Source organism: Rhinopithecus bieti, unplaced genomic scaffold, assembly GCF_001698545.2.
Source record: "Rhinopithecus bieti isolate Rb0 unplaced genomic scaffold, ASM169854v2 scaffold_49371, whole genome shotgun sequence".
NCBI lineage: Eukaryota > Metazoa > Chordata > Mammalia > Primates > Cercopithecidae > Rhinopithecus > Rhinopithecus bieti.
This window is the reverse complement of record NW_016821003.1, coordinates 2,651,842-2,665,039: the sequence shown is the minus strand read 5'-3', so window position 1 is coordinate 2,665,039 and position 13,198 is coordinate 2,651,842.

Sequence of the window (13,198 nt, the reverse complement as noted above, 5' to 3'; positions counted from 1 at the left end):
AAACATAAAATAAAATAAAATAAAATAAATAGATAATTTTCTAATGGAAAAACAGAAACAATTTCAATTGTCTTATTATGCCACAGTGGACAATTTTATGTATTAATGAATATGAAGTTCTTAGTATGTAATAGGTAATAAATGAATTCTAGTCTATCTCTTTAAACTTCTGAAATTCTTTACTTTTAGAAGAATTTACTATTTGAAGGGTCACTGAAAATCTAATTAAAACCTTTATTATAAAACTGTAGACAAACACAATTTACCATTCATTTCTGAATGTTCATAGATGACTTGTAATTCACTAATGGCCCATACGTTGGCAATAGATCCCTGGCTTAGACAGAGTTGATATACAAAAGGAAGTCCAAGGGCAAGTATAGTGTTTAGGCATAGTGTTCTGAAAATTCTTCAGACAAATCAAGCAAAAATATACAGAATATCTTTTATTAAAACTTACTCAATAAAATGTATTTCTTGGAGTTTAGTAGTATAGCAATGAACACTTCTTACCTAAAATCAACTACTAGAATAATATACGATTGTAACAGAAAAACCAGATGTGCATATTTGCAACAAAACATTTGATTCTTCTGCACTTAATATTAACGTTATGAAAGTTACTGGTTATTGGCTTATATTCTCAAATTTAACAATACCCCTGCTGCTGAATGCACAGCACATCTGCAAGTGGTAGAGAAATTTGGGACCACAAAATCAGGCACTTGAGAACTTCCAATATTTGAACTCCTCAGGTAATATAAGGTGTTCTGTTGATTTATTTAAGTACATTCTCCTCTGAAACTTCTAGATATTAAAAATATATTTTATTGCAGATCTTCCTTATCTAGTTCGCTTAGTAATGTGAAAACTCCTTCAGTCACTGTTTTCTTTCGAGTTATGAAGACAAAATATTGGGGAACAAAACAAAGTCATCTTTATATAAAACCTAGTTTCACATGTATTATAATAAATAATCATAGTATTAATAGCTATAATTTCTGCAGTTTTGCTACAAGCACTAACTTGGCAATTTATACCGGATTTTTTTAAATGATCCTTTTCAATAAAATGTTTCCAACTAAATATTTATCTTAAAGTATTAAAATGGTTTTTTCAGAGTATCTGTTTCTAACAGAGTCTTGATACTGCCAAGAATCTCAGAAGCTTAGGGGTATATTTTTACATATGTCTCTAGTTTTTGTTTGTTTGAGAGGGAGTCTCCCTCTATCGCCCAGACTGGAGTGCAGTGGCGCGATCTCCGCTCACTGCAATCTCCGCCTGCCGGGTTCACGCCATTCTCCTGCTTCAGCCTCCCGCGTAGCTGGGACTGCAGACGCCGGGCTAATTTTTTGTATTATTATTATTATTATTATTATTATTATTATTATTTTAGCAGAGACGGGGTTTCACCGTGTTAGCCAGGATGGTCTCGACCTCCTGACCTTGTGATCCGCCTGCCTCGGCCTTCAAAAGTGCTGGGATTACAGGCGTGAGCCACTGCGCCGGGCCATATGTCTCTAGTTAAATGGTAAAGCAAAAACAACTACAAGAAAGCCCTTGGGAAAGCAAGGCATGAGTTACTTTTTGATTAGTTAAACTGTAATCATGCAGATTAAATGCAGGGGGAAATACGCAGTGTATGTCCATGACATACAATTAAACACCCCTTGTCTTTACTCAGAAGCAAAATAAACACTGAAATAATTTTACCATCAGAGATCCACTTCTTTGGTCAAATTGGGTGACAAATTGACAGAAGATGAAGTGTGCATGAGCCTGTTGCATCTCTAGTGTTGGTAGCATCTAGAGACTTAGTTGCATATAGAATTGCATTTGGAGCCCACAGGCACTTTGAAAAATAGGTGTCTTTTGAGCACAGTCATTTCTAAACATGTGCTTTTTTACAATAAAGGTGTTATGCTGCAAAGGATCACTAAATGGAAAAAGTCAGTATGCTTCAGAGTACCCAGTATTTTAATAAGAAATAGTTTTCCCCTGAATCTTTCATCACCCTTGTTGTGTAAGGTAGATTTTTCTCTGCATTGATATTTTAAGTTAGTCACTAGACCAGTCTGTTTGAGGGTGCAGAACCATTTGTGGATGGGAGCTGAGTATTCTTTTCTAGAGCATGCATATGCTTTCTAGCAGGTGTGGTTACAGACAGTGTGTGTTAAAAGAAATACAAAAATTCAAAGGCATGTGCTCTGCTTCCATCCCTGTATAGGGGCTTGAAAATATGACGTCTTAGAATATGTTAGATGTGGGGCTAAGAGATGGGAGCTCTAGTTACCGTGTCCACCCTTTCTGTTTGTCTTGTTTTCTTTTCTTTTCTTTTATTATTTTTTTTTTATTCTGCAGCTTCAGCTTTTTTTCCCAACATTTTTCAAACGTCGATGTTTACTTTTTGTAAATGGTGTGTATATCGAATGCCCATTGTATGTCGGTCACTTAGCTAAGAACCATGGATTTGTAGATGTTTAACAGAAAATGTCTGCCTACAAGGAATTTACAGACTTGTGTTGGAGGACTTGAAAACAGATGATCAGAGAACAGGATGGTACTAGCTCTGATAGAGGCATGAAAATTGCAGGGTCAACTCAAGAAGGGGGATAGATAACCCAGCTAGGGAGAGAATAGAGTTTTGGAAGATTTATCCATGGAAGTGAATTATAAAACGCCAGGCTTTCTCTGGAGATTCCCCTGAAAGAGCCAACAGTAGTCTCCACCTTGGAAAAAAATGTATTTTCACTATGACACTCTACCATCATCCTATAAGTAATTATAATGGCCTTGCACAATAAACCCAGTAAGTGCCAAGTCGATGGTAGCTTTTCTAATGACTAGAGCATAGTAAGTGATATGGAACCCATCCCTTGGTGGAATAGGGAACGTTAAGAAAAGAATCCTGGAAGAGATTACATCTGAGTTAAATGCTGAAAAAACAGGAGTTGGCCAGAGATGGAGAAAAAGAAATTCATTCCAGTAAGAGGCTTGAGAAAACTGGGCATGTTTTTGTGTCTTTCCTTCCAGAATGTGTGTCCAAAGTTCTGTTTCTCTTAGGGGAATGTTAATTCTGATTTGTTAGGGTTTGCTAAGGGTCAAGACTGGAAAATGTCTCAAGGAAAACACCAATTATTTTTCAAGAAAAATGAAGGTACAAAACAGGAAAGATTCAATGGGAGATACCTTTTTTTGGGAAAAGAGGAATTAGGACATGATTTCCATCCTTACTACAATGACAACAGGAGATTTCCATAGCACACAGGGTTTTCAGAAGGAATTGATGAGGTAAACGTTTCATTCCCATGCCTAGGAACTAGTTAGAACCTAATAGAAATAGCTCCCTCTCTCTCTCATTTTCTCTCCCAAACATGCTCTTTCAGTTAATATGGGCTGAAGACAGTTAATGTGTCTGTAAGCATCCTGAAAAAAAGTACAGTTTTTGTAAAAGAAATATATTGAATACGAAAGATGCCTGGTGTCATACGTTATTTTCATTCTCTTTATGGCCCTAAAATGTGACTCATAACAGTCAAGCAAACAAATGGATTTCTTCACTCTTGCCTAACTTTCACGTACATAATACATAAATAATGCAAAAGGGTGACTTCTAGGCTAGCTTGATTTCTCTTTCACTCATTTCCCAGTGCCTTTTCAGAATTCTAAAAGCATTATCTTTGTTTTATGAAAACAAAACCATGTTTAATTGAGTTTTCAACACAGTGTCATTGAGTTTTCAAGATTAGAAGAAGCTTATCTGTTTTAAAAGCTAGAACCTATATCTGGTCACTATTCTAATGCATTATATTAATCATTAGTATAATTCCGTGAGTTCAGCTTTATTATTGTTCCCATTTTAAAGAGGAGTCATCACAAATAAGATAGTAAGATCACACATCAAGTAAGAAGTGTAGCCTGGACTTGAACCCAGGCGATAATGCATGAGCATCTGTGCTTCTAGCCACTATTCTAAAGAAAGAAACACATGGTAGGAGAATCAACAGAATGAATCTTTACAATGTCTCTACCCTATGAATTCAGACAATTAAGGTAAGGTTCTATGAAAGCTGTCTAGCACTGCCTACACATACCCTCTGTAAAAGTAAAAGAGAAGTGCGAGTATGTTTATGTGTGGGTGAAGGTGTTTGACTGTGCAGATCCACCAAAGGTTAAAAACAAAGCAAACACCTATCTGGCATTACCTTTGTTACCCCATTTGATTCCAACCACACACCTACGATGTAGACATCATTATTCCCAGCATGGAGGAGAAGAAATTGAACTCAACGTGGGCAGGTTGACTTTTACCAAATGACAGAATTTGTATGTGACAGAGCCAGGATTAAGTATAGGTTTGTCTACACAAAAGAAGAAAGAGTAGTATGAAAGCATTGAACAAAAATCCCAACAGATTTGCTGGAAATGGATACAGATTCAGGGATGGTTTTCCTAAAGAAAGAGTGCTTGCACTGAGATCTAAAGAATGAGTAATATTAATCCAGAATGGGGAGTTTCAGGCAGAGAGAAGAAGATGAGCAGAGTCTGGATTGCATAAGGACTAGTGCCAAGGCCAGTGTTCCCCAACACAGAGAAGAAGTAGCCGTTTCCTGCAAGATGAGGAGAGGTATTCCCCGTTCAGAATCTTGTAGGAGATGACAAAGGTGTCAGTCTGCATACTGAGAGGAAAGGGCAACCTCAGTGAGGTTCTAAAGAATGTCATGAGCAGGGAGGGCGAGGGCTGAGAGGGACAGCTATGCAGTTACATGAGCCAATTTCCATTTCTGAAAGCTGATTTTTAAGGATTTATGTAGACCAGTTCGGGAGCTTGTAATAATGTCGCCAAGAGATGGTGAAGGCTTAGAATACAGCAATGTCAGGGGTAATGCAAATGGATATATTTGAGAACTATTAAGATGCTAAAATCAGGTGAATTTTACTGAAAGACTGCATGAGTAGTTAGAAAGAATGATGTATGCACCCTTGAATTCTGACTGGGGGAACCTCAGCATCCCTCACTAAGAAAAGAAGAATGGATTAGAACTGCTGACCTGGCAAGAAGTGTGGATGCGGGGATTCTAAAGCGATTCAAGCAATGAGGATTTACTCACATTCAAACATTTGTGACTCTACTATTGAAAAATAAGAGTTCTTCATATGCCTGGGGGCATATGCCTGTTTTGTAATGGTATTCTGAATAATACTTGAACTATTTTTGCAAAGAATGCACAATTTCTTTTTTAAACTTTTTTCTTATGTTCAGAGGTACATGTGCACTTTTGTTAGACAGGTAAACTCATGTCATGGGGGTTTGTTGTACAGGTTATTTTATCACCCAGGTACTAAGCCTAGTACACATTAACTGTTTTTCTTGTCCTCTCTCTCCTCCCCGCTTCCACCTTTTGATAGGCCTCAGTGTTATACAACCATGTGTTCTCATCATTTAGCTCCCACTTGTGAGTAAGAACATTCGGCATTTGGTTTTCTGTTCCTGCATTAGTTTGCTACGGCCTCCAGCTTCCTCCATCTTCCTGCAAAGAACATGATCTTATTCATTTTCATGACTGTATAGTATCCCATGTTGTATATGTACCACATTTTCTTTATCCAGTCTACTGTTGATAGACATTTAGGCTGATTCCATGTCTTTGCTATTGTGAATAGTAAGAATGCATAATTTCTCTTTAGACAATGTCTTCCCTATGTTCCTCTCTTTGGTTCTGGTTTACCATTCAATCAATGAGCCTCAGAAAAAATATATCATAAAATTTAGGCAATTAATCAAATAAATAAGTATTATATTATTTATATCAAATAGATATTATAAACGGATACTACATATATTGCAAAATATATATTGCATATAATATCTATTGCATAATATATGATATATATGACATATCTCATGCATACTATATGATATATATATTTAAACTTTTTTCATCAAGATCATAAACACTAGATGTTCATTAACATTGGGAAAATTGGCGTAAGATGACTAATTTTACATCGGGCACTGTAATGACACTACTTAGAAGATTTAGGTGGCAGAAGGGTTTGGTGAAAATTATGTGGACTCTCTAAATACTAATAGGTCAAGCCAAATTCCAGGATTTAGTCTACATTTTCTTGAGAAAGTTATTAAGTCTTTCTAATTATCTATTCCTCATTTCAAAAATTGAGGTCATATAACCTACTTTACAGTTTTGAACAGATGATAAAACAGGTAATACACATTTAAATGCCAGATATCAGGAGACACTCAAAAAGTGCTGATATCCAACTCACTGTAGCAAATATAAACATAAGTGATACAAAACCACTTGACTTTTCAATGAACTAATTAAAAGGGTCATTTTAGGACACACATAAAATGAAAAATCTCTGATCTGGCAGTCAGGAACCCTGAATTTGAATTTTGACTCTTAACTGTTACGCATCCTCATTGAGTAGAAACCACAGGCACAGGACTTTTGTGCCAGGGCCAGTTAAGAGCCAGCATTTCCAAACTCCCTGTGTGATCCGGAGCAAGTTGCTTGAACAGGACAGATCTCAGTTTGTAAAACAAATCAGTAGGCAAGGATTCCAGTGGTCTTGTGCCTGTAGTTCCAGCACTTTGGGAACCCTAGGCAGGCAGATCACTTGAGGTCAGGAGTTTGAGATCAGCCTGGCCAACATGGCAAAACCCTGCCTCTGCCAAAAAAAAACAAAAAATTAGCCGATGTGGTGATGCATGGCTGTAGTCTCAGCTACCCGAGAGGCTGAGGCAGAGGTAGGAGAATTGCTTGAACCCAGGAGGCAGAGGTTGCAGAGAGCTGAGATTGCACCACTGCAATCCAGCATGGACAACAGAGTGAGACCCTGTCTCAAAATAATAATAACAATAACAATAATAACAGATTAATGACCACAATTATCTTGAAATGTCCTTGAAATGGTATGATTACTAACACCTAATGTTTAAAAATGTTTAATAATGGATCTCACCTTATTTTTTTCCTGAAAATAGATTTTGAGATGGTAAATAATGCAAGTAGTTGAGAGGAAGTATGAGAAAAGTCAGCTCCTCCAGTTTCTATTGTCATTTGAATCCTAAGTCAGAGACAGATTTTCCATGAGAAAGAGTTAACTTGGAAGAGCGTGTGGTATGTGTGCATCTTTAAAAATCCAGATCTTTCCTATTCTCAATGAAAAAAAATGTACGTCCAGTCGATGGCTGTCAGCTACTGTCAGGCGATTTGTTTATGGCTCATTGTCCCTTTTACCTTTGTAGCATCATGCATTTTAATTAGGAGCGCTTACAAACCTAGTGACCTCTCTACCTGCCACACGGAAATGAATGTTAGCATGTTGCAGAAGACAGTTATCCTAGGTGAAAAGAGCCAAACATCTCAGAAAATTGACTGATATTCATAAAATGAGTTAAAAAACCCAGGGGATTAAAATGAAAGGACCAATTTGCATTGAGCCAATATAATAGATATCTCAAGGTCAGTGGCTCAATTTCCATATGCAATATTGATTAAAGTCACCATTGTTACCATTTAAGAGTCTTCCAGTGTGCCTGCTATAATGCACTCATGTTATGTTACAAATGTGGACATTTAGATTTCAAGAGGTAATGATATCTCACCTAAAAAACAAACAAACAAACAAAAAATCCAAAAAAAAGTCCCACTGCAATTTTACTTGATGAAGTTTACTCTTCAACAAGTTGTACAGTGAGTGCTATTCTGGTGGCCACACCATCTATTTGCGGAGGAAAATCTCTCTGAATGTAATCAAAAAAGAAATAAACTAAGGTAGAAAGGGAAAACAGAGTGATACTAAAAGAAATAGAAACTAAAGAAAAGAGTTCTGCTAAAATAGATGAAAAGAACAAAAGAAAGAGAAAAATAAGAAAGAAAGGGAAAGAAGCAGGAAAGCAAGGAAGGAAAGAAGACAAAACAGAGCACAAATTAAACTATTTGCAGAAAAGCTGTGAGCCAAAATGAGAGTATCAGAAATGGGATTTTTGTGTGACAATGCAGAATGGAAAAGAAGGAGCAAAGGGATTTGCTTGTATGCATGTTAAAATCTAACTGTTTCCCTTAAGGAGTGCGTATTAGTGTCTCTTTTGATCAGTAAGTCAATGTTTCAACTGTGTTATCACTGCCTTCCTTGTGGCTTTTAATAATCATTCTTGAAATAGAAGTGTTTTTGCAGACATATTGGGAGATGCTCTTCTCACTTGGCTGATTATTTAATCCACCCTGAAGCTGTCTGTCTGTCTGCCGGACAAGGTGTTCATACAGATTGAAAGCCAGGAAAAGCCAAGAAGGGGACTGACATCTTAGAACAAATTGACTTACATAATGGTGCTGTCAATCCACTCTCTCTTCACTTTCCATTGTCTTGGTTTATACTAAATTTGATCAGCATCTCTTCAGGTTTGCTTTTTTCCCCACCCATCAATTGGTTATCTCTGTTATTCCAGTTTCTCTGAACTCTACTAAGTGCCAGGCTTATATGAGTGCCACAAGGAATGTGAGGAGCATTTCTACCCGGCAAAGGAGTAGACAGGTAATGTCATGCAAAAAGGTGGCTGTGACTGCAACAGCTAAGGAACCAGACTAGGGAACAAATGAGAAGGATTTTCTAAAAGTTGTCGACCTGTGATACATTATGTCTGAGGGGGTAACTCTCCATGAATTGAGGAAATTAGAACGTTTTCATGGAGGACGTGAATTAGCAGGATTCCTAATGATGAGACTGATGAAGTTGGCCATTTCAAGCTGAAGGAAGCATGCAAGCTTATTTGGCAAAGGAACTTAATCTAAATGTCAAATTCTGAATGATTTTTAGTGACTGTCTTAAGTGCTGCCCTGAGATGAATCTTAAAAATGCTTCCATATTCAGTCACAATCAATTAGAAGGGTCTGCTATGGTTACAGCATGGCAAGAGGTATCTGCATTAACTGCCATAGTCAAAAAAATTTTTTTTAAATCTAGTAAACCAAAGCACTAAGTTCAGAGTGAGTGGAGAGAAAGTTTCACACAGAGGGTATGAGGGATTGGTTAGTAAAAGGAATTTGGAGGGAGATTATAAAGGCTGTGGACGACAGACTGAAGAAATTATACACTGTGAGGAAATTATTCACTCGTATCTTCTCTATTCACTATATTATGTGTGAAAATCTAGTGGGACAAACTTTGTTTGACTTAAGCTATAGGTATACCATCCACACAATTTAAACACTGTCAGTCACTTATCATTTCCCAGTCCTTCAAGATGTTTTATTTTCCTTATCGCATATTGCCTTGCGTGTAGTTCATACTTAGTTAAAATCATACGGGTTCCCTGTTTTCCCAGATCTCTTCGTAGGTGTGACAGGACAGATAACGGACATCTGGAAAATACTGCAGAGTGCTCTAAGTGCAGTAGTCAGGGTGGAGAGTTTGTGGATGGGCAGAGATTGCAAATAACTCTGATAGGAGTCGCCTCATCAGCAGACTGGATCTTGGAGGTCAAGCAAGATGTCCATATGCATAAACTGCAAGAGAAAATAAACAAGAAATTCTAGGTTAAAGCAACGAACAGCAATGATGGAGGAAGGAAAGAGCAATGAGCACTCTTGCGTGCCTGCCTGACAATACCTGGAGTCTCACGTTATAGTAGAATCATATACTTCAAATTGTAGACAGAATCTACTGATGCCTCTGACTCCCATCACCCTGGTGCATTGGCTAAATGTGCATGAGCTGTTTGCTAAGCACTAAAGAAGGCTGTGTTGAAACATTATAAAGATAACAAAAATTCAGAGTGCCTTTTCTGGAGGTACTAATGATATTATAGGCACAGAGATAGCAAGTCCAAAATGTGTATTCAAATAAAAGCATGTTTTATAATGCTTTAGCTTAGTTCAGGCCCTCCTGTTCTCCCACCTGCACTACTGCAGTATAATGTAATGGTTAAAAGTAAGATTTCTGAAGGCACTCTAACTCTGTCATCATGAGCAGGTTACCTAACTTCCTTTACCGCATACTTCTGATCTATAAAATACAATAAGAATACCTGTATCATAAGTACCTATATCCTAAGGTATTCTTATTATAGGTACAGGTATGAGGAACCTATTTATGTGCAGTCAATGAGATAAAGCACTTATAAAAGTCCTATTTTATGTTTGTTGTTGTTTTGTTAGTATTGCAATTACCTCTTAAATGGTATTCCTGCCTTCCATTGTCCCTTATAACATCTACACTTCACCCAACCTCTAGGGCTATATATTTTTAACAGCTATCATGGAGGTGATATATATACACCTACTGGATATTTTTCAACATGAAAGAGGCCTGGTAGACTAATGTCCAAGTTTCTCAGCCTGGAAGATAAGGACCCCATGAGTTGGCTAATTTAACTTTCTTGGCATATGATCTTCTAACTTCTTACACTCTCCCGTGTATTCTATACTCCAGCCACACCTAGCTATATGTCAGAGAAGTTAAATGACGCAAGGTTAGAAGGTTACGCGGTTATTCAGAGAGGTATTTCCAAGGATCTTCTCAGATTCTTATGCCTTTGCTGTTTCCATCAATCCATTCTGTACAGCACTTGAGAGTTGCTGTTGAACCAAGATCATGTGTTCACAATGTCTGTCTCTGCCACTTGACTGAGCTTTTGAGGGCATCTTGTCTCATTCATTTCCCAATTATCTGCACCTGTTACTAAGTAGAAACCAAAATGAGATTTAATGCATACTTGATAAAAGTGAGTAGTCGGGGGAGGGGGGAGGGGGGAGGGATTGCATTGGGAGTTATACCTGATATAAATGATGAATTGATGGGTGCTGACGAGTTGATGGGTGCAGCACACCAACATGGCACAAGTATACATATGTAACAAACCTGCACGCTATGCACATGTACCCTAGAACTTAAAGTATAATAAAAAAAAAAAAGTGAGTAGTCAGGTAGATGTAGTCATAGATACACTTATTTATACATTAATAATTCACTAAACTTCTGGTGGGTTAATCAAACAAACTAAACACTATTACCACCAAGTATTCACATAAATGCTTTTGCTTATAATGAGAAATGTTCATGGTGAAATTTTCAAAGAGAATGGCAAGTCAGACAAGCATGTATGCTGATGAGGGAGATTTCGGCTCCCGCACATATAATGTGGTACCCACTCTCTCTGTCTATGTGCAATATCGTTATGGAAGATGACAGATACAATAAGTCTCAATTTAGTGTTGCTACAAAGGAATATATCTGAGGCTGGGAAATTTATAAAGGAAAAAGGTTTATTTGGCTCAAATTCTGATGGCTGCAAAGTTCAAGATTGGGCATCTGTATCTGGTGAGGGCCTCAGGCTGCATCCACTTATAGTGAAAGTGATACAGGAGATAGAAAGAAATTATTTAGGCAGATAGTGAAGGTAAAGAAGAGAAGGCAGGCAGAGCTTCCCTTCTAACAAAAAGCAGCCACCAAAATAATTTCTTTTCTAACAAAGAGCAGCCTGAAAATTTGAGCTACAAACAAATAAAGAAGCTAGAAGCTTGCATGGGGGAATGCCAGCAGCGGTGCCAATAGAAAAGGGCTACCTGGGGCCAGACATGTCCAACATGGAGGCTCCATCTTCCTTTTTTTTCTCTTTGTTACCACAAGCACAGTAATAAAGAAATGGGCAAAATGGCACAGTTCAGGCAGAGAATCTGCCTGCATAAATGATTAGGGTGGGACTACCAGAGATTCACACTGTATGCATATGACACACCTGGTCCAACCAGTTTTTTGTGCCTTATGTAGATCAGACACCACCTCCTCACCAGCTCATTTATAAAACTCCCTGCATTTCACCATGGGCCTGGCAACCCATTTTTCTGGGACCTTTCTCTGCAGAGAGCTATTCTTTTTCTTTCCCCTGCTAAACTTCCACTCTTAAGCTCACTCTTTGTGTGTCCACGTCCTTGTTCTCCATGGACTTGAGACAACAAACCTTGGGTGTTACTCCAGGCAATGAGGTTGCTTCAAAAGGTGAAGGGGAGCTGAGGAGCTGACGTGTGCAGGGATCACATGGCAAGAGAGGAAACGAGACAGTGGCAGGGAGGAGTTGGGGGTGCCAGGCTCTTTTTATCAACCAGCGGTAGCAGGGAAACAAACAGAGAGAGAACTCACCCACCCTGGAAGAAGTGTTAATCTATTAATGAGGGATGCATTTCCAGGACCCCCCACTGGGCTACACCTCCAACACTGAGGATCAGATTTCAACCAAACATCCAAACCACAGCACAACGTTAGACCCAAAATTTCTGACAAACAGGAGGAATTTTCCTTTCTTGCTTTTGACTTCACCTGTTAACATAAATGACTGTAACATGTGTGTGCATGTGTTTAGGGTTAGCAGTTTTGCCACATAGATTTCATATTATTGGAATTTTACTAAAACCCAGTGAGAGAGGTGAGACAAGGGTAATTTCTTCCCGATTACTGATGAAGAATCCCAGGTTCAGAGAGTTAAATGCAATCTTTTACCGAGAGTTAGCGGAGGTGTGACTGCAGAAAAAGGAAAAAGGAGAGGTGAAAGCACTGTATCATATAAAAGTGACATTGACAAAAGACTGCCATAATAAATTAGCATTCCCATCTTGACTGATACAACCAGCAGGAACAAATTCACAGGGCAAGTAGAAAGGAAAATCGGGAGGGTTCTTTTACAATTTGTCAAACAGTGGCTACCAGAAACTCATCTCTAAAAGAGAAACAAATCAAAGCAAAAATAGAACACTCGCTATTTAACTTTTTAAATGTCCTATCTCTAGCAACAGGGCCCAGAATCCATCCTAGATTTTCTGACTCCAAACTAGTACATTTCCAAAATTGCATATTTTACATCTAGCAATAAGAGAAGTGCATGGGGCCGGGCGCGGTGGCTCAAGCCTGTTATCCCAGCACTTTGGGAGGCCGAGACGGGCGGATCACAAGGTCAGGAGATCGAGACCATCCTGGCGAACACGGTGAAACCCCGTCTCTACTAAAAAAATACAAAAAACTAGCCGGGCGAGGTGGCGGGCGCCTGTAGTCCCGGCTACTCGGGAGGCTGAGGCAGGAGAATGGCCTGAACCCGGGAGGCGGAGCTTGCAGTGAGCTGAGATCCGGCCATTGCACTCCAGTCCGGGCGACAGAGCGAGACTCCGTCTCAAAAAAAAAA